The sequence below is a fragment of the Orbicella faveolata genome, unplaced genomic scaffold (genome assembly GCF_042242905.1).
Source record: "Orbicella faveolata isolate gen_17 unplaced genomic scaffold, um_ofav_v1 contig_50, whole genome shotgun sequence".
In the NCBI taxonomy this organism is placed as follows: domain Eukaryota; kingdom Metazoa; phylum Cnidaria; class Anthozoa; order Scleractinia; family Merulinidae; genus Orbicella; species Orbicella faveolata.
The window spans coordinates 1,244,334-1,254,677 of NW_028301581.1; the positions used below are offsets into that span (position 1 = coordinate 1,244,334).

Below are 10,344 nucleotides of genomic sequence, written 5' to 3' on the forward strand. Positions count from 1 at the left end.
TAATTCAAAAACATCGTTTGAGTTGAGATGACTTCAACAGAAAACAACAAACTGCAGCATGCTGAAACATACAGTCACATTTTTTTTGCAAATCAAGAGTGAAAAATATTTCTCAACAGGCTGATGTTGACAGAAACTTTGGCTAAGTCTTGCACCTTACATGGCTGCTTGATTGGAACATACAATTTTATTCCCCTTCAGGTCCATCATTTGTGTACCTGATTTATCTATCTCCTGCAATCAGCCCACCCTCAGCTTTTTCAGCCATGCCCAAGTCAAAGGTCTATTGCACTAATGTGTGCATAATTCCTCTCTTGCAGTCAAGAGGTGAAGCCAGCTTGACTTTGGACATAAAACGTTGTCCAGTGGATCTTAAAATTGCAACTGCACCAGGGACTGTTAGGGAATGTTATTCAGTAATCAGCTTTTAGGGCTGCCTTTGGTAGATGAAATAGCTGTTTTAAACACTGCCAATAGATTACAATTGTTGTTGGCAATGAGAGATCCTGGTGTAATGAGATGATACAAAGCTAAATATGCTAAAGTAATAATTAAACTGAAATAGTTGTCTTTATGAAATATTGTATGCAGTAGACAATATTATGTTATATTCATCAAGAAATAGTTTGTTTGACAGCTTTCGTGAAAACACCCTGAAAAGAACAAGCCATTTATAGGAATCAGTTGGTACAAACCGGTACACATAACAATTAAAATGAAATGAAATAATTTCCACAATAATGATATGATGACAAATTACTGGTATATAATAATGAAAGGTGCATAGAAGAAACATCACTCAATTATTTTCATGCAAATGAAAAAAATTTATTGCAAACTTAAATAAAAAAGATGAATAAGCTACACCTGTGCCATGGTCCTTAATTAATTTTGTTACTGGATTTTGTTTAGTTATATTGAACAGGATGATGGCCTATGAACTGATTTTTTTTAAACACAAAATGCATCCAAATTGTGGTCGAAGACTAAAAGAAGAAAGAAAGAAAACATGTCTTAGCAACAATGGACTCATCATGCCCTGTAGGATACAGGGCATTGTGGAGACTGGTCATCATTTTCATCTGACTTGCAGTCTTTTTGTGGCCTTTGCCCTGGCCATGTGGCATTGCATTTAGCTTGGAGAGGTTTCTCTGATTAGCTCTTGAAACCTTCCTTCCTCAGCAACATCAGAGAGAGAACTTCCCCAGATTTCGGCATGGGCGAGGATTGGTGCTTGTAAGCTGATCAGAGCTCAACGTTGTGACTGCTGGGGTCACCAATGCAACCCAATTTTTTCACTGGCAACTACCTTTCCATGCTTTTTGCTGACTGAAATACTTTTGCTGGTGACTAAAATTAATATGAAAACTAAGGGGCCAGCTGGCCCCAAGGTTTTTTCCTGAAAGTCGAGCCCTGCTGAAAGTATCAATCAGTCATCTTTCATGTTTTTAAGAGAAAAATTGTTGGCAGCTGCTGTCATTTTGTGTAGCATACGGTGTTGATCCATTGCCTTAGTGGTAATAGGTTGGCAAGGCTTTTACAATAAGGCGAGAGATCTTTCCTTTCTAGTTTGCAGCCTTTCTTTTGCAATAACTGGTAGCACACTACAGACAACTCTTGCCTTGCAGACCCCCTGCTATTATGGACAGCTTGATGTTACTGATAGAGGCTATATATGAAAAACCATAATTTAGATGTCAAAATTGGCAAAATAGAATATAACTACATCTGCACTTAGTTAAGTCGGTAAAAATCCTGTGATATCACACCAACTGTAAAAATCTCAGAAAAAAAATAATAGGATATTAAAACTGAAACATTAAAGCTAATATTAAAACTAATACAATGGACTACAAACTACTAAGTGTTAGAATGAAAATAGCATTTATTATTAAATCTTAATAATAAATCTTAATCACTTTCTGAAACAGACGGTGTCTTATGGCCTTAATGAATGAAAATTAATCTGTCAATTTTCTGACACTGTCTGGCAGAGAGTTGAATGATGGAGCAGCCATTGATTTATGGCTATTATCCTATCCCTATTGCAAAATTGTGAACACTTCATATGATCCCACACTGATTCTTTTAGTGTTTCTCAATCGTTACGAGGGACACCTTGAATGTATTGAGTGATTTGTCATTGTTCTGTTGTCTTGGAGTGTTTACTACTGGTAGTTTGTACACTATTTTGACCTATACTACATATATTACAATTTTTTGATTAAAAGCACAAAGCAGTATGTGCACTGCATGTGGGTTTATATGACTTGTATTGAGTCATTTTCATCTCACCCCTCTACTGCAGGCAGCCCTGCTATAACGGCAACAAATGACGATCTCAAGGATGTGCACTATAACAAGAGTCAACTGTATTGGTGTCCACTTCTATGGTGAATTTGATAGAGGGATGGTAGTTGTTGAGGGTTTCAAGGAAAGTTACTGCTGAACTTGAACCAGTTGTTAGTGAAGTGGTTTTTCTAAGGTAATAAGTCTGATGTTAGAATCTGTGAATTGGGTGATGGTTGGGAGCCTCATTTCTCGATAAATTTTATGGTTTAGCTTTCTGTGTAATAGTTAAAACAGGGGTGCCACACCAGGTCAGGAAATGGTCAGGAAAAAATTCTTCTAAGGTCAATGAATTTTTTGTTAATTTAGGGAAAATTGGCATTTTGAAGAAGAGTCAAGGAAAATATTCAGCACGACTGGTTTAATACCTGTAAAAGCTGGAGAAGATTTTGGGTCACTGTTATCTCAACTTTGTTTTTTCCTTAATAAAGAAGGAAAATCTGTTGAAAATTTTAAGTTTAATGAATGGGTAGAAATGAATGAAGCCACTGCTATCTGCTATGTGACATTTATCTGACAGCATTGCAAATCTTACTTTGGGAACATTTGTGGTGATAAGGAAAGCACTGGTATTGAGGAAAGAGTTCCCTAATTTGGATATGTTATTAATATTCCTGAAACTGTGATCAATACGATGTCTTGTAACTACTGAGGATTTAATGATAATAATAAAAAAAATAATAATAAACTGATATTTTAAAAGGAGGCCTCCAATCACCTAAAGGTGGTTTCCAGGAGGGTCCTCTAAAAAATACAAGTCTAAAATATACATTAAAATTAATGTCTAAAATACAGAAGTAATAAAAAATAAAAACGTGAGACTAAAACTAAGGTTTTAAACTAGAACTAGGATTAAAAATCTACTTCCAACTAAGGTTAAAATGATTAACCAAGGAACAAGGTAAGACTGAATGGCAGTCAGTGAGGAGAATTACAAAAATATCAGTTATGACACTGGACAAGATAAAAATGAAGGACAATCAGTATAGAGAATTCCAATATCGGTTCTGACACTGGACGAGATAAAACTAAATGACAATCTGTATGGAGAATTGCAATATTTATTCTCACACTTGACAAGATAAAACTGAGCGACAATCAGCATGAAGAATTACAACAATTCTTTTGACAACGGACAGGATAAAACTGAACGGCAGTCAGTGTGGAGAAGTACAACATTATCAGTTCTGAGACTGGACAACACAAAACTGAATGGCACTAAGTAGAGAGAATTACAACAATCTCAGTTCTGACACTGGACGAGATAAAATTGAATGACAATTTGGACGGTGAATTAAACAATATTAGTTCTGATACTGGACAAGATAAAACTGAACGACAACCTGTATGGAGAATTGCAATATTTATTGTCACACTTGACAAGATAAAACTGGAGGACAATCAGTATGAAGAATTACAACAATTCTTCTGAACACAGACAAGATAAAACTGAATGGCAGTCAGTGTGGAGAAGTACAACATTATCAGTTCTGACACTGGACAACATAAAACTGAATGACAATCAACATGGAGAATTACAACAACATCAGTTCTCACACCGGACAATATCAGTTCTGACACTGGATAAAAGATGAATGACTATCGGTATGGAGAATTACAACAATATGAGTTCTGACAATGGACAAGATAAAACTGAACAACACAATCAGTATGGAGAATTACAACAATATTAGTTCTCACTCTGGACAAGACAAAACTAAAGGACAATCAGTATGGAAAATTGCAATATCAACTCTGACACTGGACAAGATAAAAATGAATGAGAATCAGTAGGGAGAATTACAACAATATCAGTTCTGACACTGGACAAGATAAAAACAAAGGGCAATCAGTATAAAGAATTGCAATATTAATTCTGACTCTCGACAACATAGACCTGAATGACAATCAGTATGAAGAATTACAACATTATCAGTTCTGACAATAGACAAGATAAAAATGAAGGATGAGTATGGAAAATTGCAATATTAATTCTGACACTGGACAAGACAGAACAGAACGACAATCAGTATGGAGAATTACAACAATATCAGTTCTGACACTGGACAAGATAAAACTTTACGACAATCAGTATGGAAAAAAACAACAATAGTTCTGATAACAGACAAGAGAAAACTCAACGGCAGTCATTGTGGAGAATTAGAACAATATGATTTCTGACAACGAGCAAGGTAAAATTGAACGGTAGTCAGCACGGAGAATTACAACAATATTAGTTCTGACAATGGACAAGACAAAAATGAAGGATAATGAGTATGGAGAATTGGAATATTAATTCTGACACTGGAGAAGATAGAACTGAACAACAATCAGTATGGAAAATTACAACAAAAGTTCCGACAACGGACAAGATAAAACTGAACGGCAGTCAGTACGGAGAATTACAACATTATCAGTTCTGACTCGGCACAAGATAAAACTGAACTGGAGTCAATGTGGAGAATTACAACTATATCAGTTCTGACACTGGACAAGATAAAAATGAAGGACAATCAGTATGGTGAATTTCAACAATATCAGCTCTGACACTGCAAAAGATAAAACTGGATAAAAATCAGTATGGAGAATTATAACAATATCAGTTCTGACACTGAACAAGATAAAACTGAGCGGCAGTCAGTGTGAAAAATTAGAACAATGTCAGTTCTGACACTGGACAAAATACAAAATGAATGACAATCAGTATATACCTCTTACTAACCGAGTTTGAGGGCCGTACCATAAGTTATGGACCGAGTTTTTTTCCCCTTTAATTTATGGCTCAAGGGCAAAGCACGCAGGCCATAAATCTAAGGGGAAAAAACGAGGATCCGTAACTTACGGTACAGACCGAGAAAACGAGGTTAGTAAGATATTTATTTTATCTCTATTGTGTGTATGACGAGCTCAGGAACGATTTCTATTTAAGCGGAATGCCTTCAAATTTCTGATGCACCTCAAAATCAAAAGGAGTCAATTTGAAATTGTTTTTAAGTTGTTAGCATGCTTTAATACACAATTTAGAGTAAAAAAAGTCTTAAATGTTTACTTGCCATAAAAGTTAGGAAAACTTCGCGATAAATCACAAAACAGTTTTTCAACAAAACCAGCTTTAAATTTTAGTGTGCCATACAGGAGAGTACGGCCTGATAAATTGACCAATCACAGCACGTGTACTAACTAAGAGATATAAGAAAGTTAATTACAGCACTATCAGTTCCAACTTGGACAACATAAAACTGAACAACTATCAGTATGGAGAATTACAGCAATATCAGTTCTGACACTGATTAAAATAAAACTGAAGGGGAGACAGTGTGGAGAATTACAACAATATCAGTTCTGACACTGGACAAGTTAAAACTGAATGACATGCAGTATGAAGAATTACATGAATAGTTCTGACAATGGACAAGATAAAACTAAATGGCAGTCAGTATAGAGAATTACAACAATATCAGTTCTGACACTGCAAAAGATAAAACTGAATGACAATCAATATGGAGAATTGAACAATATCAGTTCTGACATTAAAGAAGATAAAAGTAAACGGCAGTCAGTGTGGAGAATTACATCAATATCAGTTTTGCCATTGGACAAGATAAAAATAAATGACAATCAGCATGGTGAATTACAACAATATCACATCTGACTCTGCAAAAGAAAAAACTGAATGACAATCAGTATGGAGAATTAAACAATATCAGTTTTGACACTGAACAAGATAAAGAGAAATGGCAGTCAGTGTGGAGAATTACATCAATATGAGTTTTTGACACTGGACAAGAAAAAATGAAATGGCAGTCAGTGTGGCGAATTACAACAATATCAGTTCTGACACTGGACAAGATAAGATTAAATGACAATCAGTATGGTGAATTACATCAATATCAGTTCTGATACTGGACAGGATAAAACTGAACGGCAACCTATATCGAGAACTGCAATATTAATTCTGACACTTGACAAGATAAAACTGAAATACAAGCAGTATGGAGAATTACAACAATCATTCTGACAACGGACAAGAGAAATCTGAAGGGCAGTCAGTGTGGAGAATTACAACAATATCAGTTCTGACACTGAACAAGATAAAAATGAACGGCAGTCAGTGTGGAGGATTACAACAATATTAGTTCTGACATGGGACAAAATGAAAATGAATCATAATCAGTAGGGAGAATTACAGCAATATCAGTTCTGACACCGGACAACATAAAAGTGAACGATAATCAACATGGAGAATTACAACAATATCAGTTCTGACACTGGACAAGATAAAAAAGGAGGACAGTCACTATGGAGAATAGCAATACCAGTTCTGACACTGGACAAGATAAAAATGACTGACAATCGGTATGGAGAATTAGAACAATATCAGTGTTGGCAATGGGCAGGGTAAAACTGAACGACAGTCAGGATGGAGAATTACAACAATATCAGTTTTGACACTGGACAAGATAAAACTGAATGACGATCAGTATGGAAAATTACTACAATACCAGCTCTGACACTGGACAAGATAAAACTAAATGACAATTACTATGGAGAATTAAAACAATCGTTCTGGTGATGGACAAGATAAAACTCAACCGCAGTCAGCGTGGAGAATTAGAACAATATTAGTTCTGACAGAGGACAAGATGAAACCGAACAGGAGTTAGTGTAGAGAATTACAACAACATCATTTCTGATACTGGACAAGATAAAAATGAATGACAATCAGTTTGGTGAATTACAAGAATATCAGTTCTGATACTGGACAAGATCAAACTGAACGACAATCTCTATGGAGAATTGCAAAATCAATTCTGACACCTTACAAGATAAAACTAAACGACAATCAGTATGGAGAATTAAAAAAAATGGTTCTGACAACGAAGAAAATAAAACTGAATGGCAGTCAGTATGGAGAATTACAGCAAAATCAGTTCTGACACTGGACAAGATAAAACTGAATGACAATCAGTATGAAGAATTACAACAATATCAGTTCTGACACTAAGCAAGATAAAACTGAACGGCAGTCAGTGTGGAGAATTACAACAATATCAGTTCTGACACTGGACAAGATAAAGCTGAACAGCAATCAGTATGGAGAATTGCAATATCAATTGTGACACTGGACAAGATAATACTGAACGACAGTCAGTATGGAGAATTGCAACAATAGTTCTGAAAACGGAGAAAATAAAACTGAATGGCATTCAGTATGGACAATTACAACAATATTAGTTCTGACACTGCAAAAGGCAAAACTTAACGGCAGTTAGTGTGGAGAATTACAACAATGTCAGTACTGACACTAAAGAAGATAAAACTGAATGGCAGTCAATGTGAAGAATTAGAACAATATCAGTTCTGACACTGGACAAGATAAAAATGAGTGACATTCAGTGTGGTAAATTACAACAATATCAGTTCTGATACTGGACAAGATAAAACTGAACGACAAACTGTATGGAGAATTGCAATATCAATTTTGACACTGGACAAGATGAAACTGAACGACAATCAGTATGGAGAATTACAACAATAGTTCTGACAATGGACAAGGGAAATTTGAATGGCAGTCAGTATGGAGAATTACAAAAATAGTTCTGAAAAGGACAAGATAAAATTACACGGCAGTCAGTATGGAGAATTACAACAATAGTTCTGACAACGGACAAGATAAAACTGAACAGCAGTCAGTATGGACAATTACAACAATAGTTCTATTAACGGAAAAGATAAAACTGAACGGTAGTCAGTATGGAGAATTACAACAACATCAGTTTTGACACTGCACAAGATAAAACTAAATGAGAGTCAGTGTGGAGAATTAAAACAATATCAGTTTGGACACTGGACAAGATAATCTGTAAGGAGAATTACAACAATATCAGTTCTGACACTGGACAAAATAAAACTTAACCAGTATCAGTATGGAGAATTACAACAATATCAGTTCTGACACAGGACAAGATAAATTTGAACGACAACCGTAGGGAGAGTTACAACAATATCAATTTTGACTCTGGACAAGATAAAACTGAACGACAGGTAAAATGGAGAATTACATCAATAGTTCTGACAATGGACAAGATAAGACTGAATGGCAGTCAGTGTGGAGAATTACAACAATATCAGTTCTGACAACGGACACGATAAAACTGAGCAGTGGTCAGTATAGATCATTACAACCACATCAGTTCTGACACTGCAAAAGATAAAACTGAATGACAGTCAGTTTGGAGAATTAAACAATACCAGTTCTGACACTGAACAAGATAAAACTGAACGGCAGTCAGTGTGGAGAATTACATCATTATCAGTTCTGACAGTAGACAAGATAAAAAGTGACAATCAGCATGGTAAATTACAACATTTTCAGATCTGACACTGCAAAAAATAAAACTGAATGACAATTCGTAATGAGAATTACAACAATATCAGTTGTGGCACTGAAAAAGATCAGACTGAAGGGCAGTCAGTGTGTAGAATTATAACAATATCAGTTCTGACACTAAACAAGATCAAACTGAACAGCAGTCAGGGTGGAGAGTTACAACCACATTAGTTCTGAAAATGGGCAAGATAAAACTGAACGACAATCAACATGCAAAATTACAACAATATCAGTTCTGACACTGGACAAGATAGAAATGAATGAAAATCGGTATGGAGAATTACAACAATAACAGTTCTGAAAATGGACAAGATAAAACTGAACGACAATCAGTATGCAGAATTGCAATGATATCAGTTTTGACACTGGACAAGTTAAAACTCAACGACAATCAGTATGGAGAATTGCAATAACAATTCTGACAGTGGACAAGATAGAAATGAATGAGAATGAGAAGGGAGAATTACAACAATATCATTTTTGACACTGACCAAGATAAAACTGAAGGACAATCAGTATGGAATATTGCAATATTAATTTTGACTCTGGACAACATAGAACTGAACGACAATCAGTATGGAGAATTACAACAATATCAGTTCTGACAATGGACAAGATAAAACTGAACGACAATCATTATGGAGAATTACAACAATATCAGTTCTGACACTGGACAAGATAAAACTGAACAGTAATCAGTATGGAGAATTGCAATATCAATTCTGACATTGGACAAGATAAGACTGAACAACAATCAGTATGGAGAATTGCAATATCAGTTCTGCCAACGGACAAGATAAAACTGAACGACATTCAGTATGGAGATTTACTATTTAAGTTCTGACACTGGGCAAGATAAAACTGAATGACAATTAATGTGGAGAATTACTATCTTAGTTCTGAAATGAGCAAGATGGAGCTGAATGAACATCAGTATTGAGAATTAATATTGCAGTTTAGTTGACACTGAACAAGATAAAAATGAATTACATTCCATATGCACGGTGAATTAATCCTTAGGTTCTGGCACTGGCTAGAGCAGGAATTGTTTGTAATAATCTGTTGATCGATTACCGAGATGCTGTTTCGCATTGTAAATGACCTTTTATTGAAAAAAAAAACGAATACTCGAGGTGATGGCAAGACTTGGCTAAATGCAGCTTAATAGTAGTGTTCATGAGAAGTATTGAGTATTTTGGCCTGTTATTGACATTGCTCCTTTTGTTTTCCTCTTCGTAGATATGGATGTGTTTCCAGCTTTTTTTTAGATAATATTACCATCCTCTGTTTGCTTTGGAATGTTTTAGGAATAAAAATTAATTTGTGTTTGCTGTACATTGTGGTATTTCTTCTCTGTTACCTTTGCAGCCGTGTCACTGAAAACATTATTTTACGGCTGTAATGATATTTTTGTTATTTTTATAATGATAAGCCATGTATACATCCTGCATAGCAGGTGTAAACGGGGAGGGAATAGGGGGTATCCTTTCGCACGCAACGCTTATGCAGCGCTTTCTCTTGTGTCACTTGTATTTTCTTTGTATATACCAAGTGAATACAAGTGGGATATTCCAATGTATACCAAGAGAAAACGTTACATAACT

At 35.3% G+C, this 10,344-nt stretch overlaps 1 long non-coding RNA gene across 1 annotated transcript; it reads left to right on the forward strand.

The window, feature by feature from the left end:
* The first annotated feature begins 2,240 nt into the window (after positions 1-2,240).
* Positions 2,241-10,075, forward strand: LOC149095528 (uncharacterized). The gene is made up of 2 exons (XR_016204856.1): positions 2,241-2,485; positions 9,980-10,075. It is a non-coding gene; the product is annotated as an uncharacterized LOC149095528 (long non-coding RNA).
* The last annotated feature ends 269 nt before the right edge of the window (positions 10,076-10,344 follow it).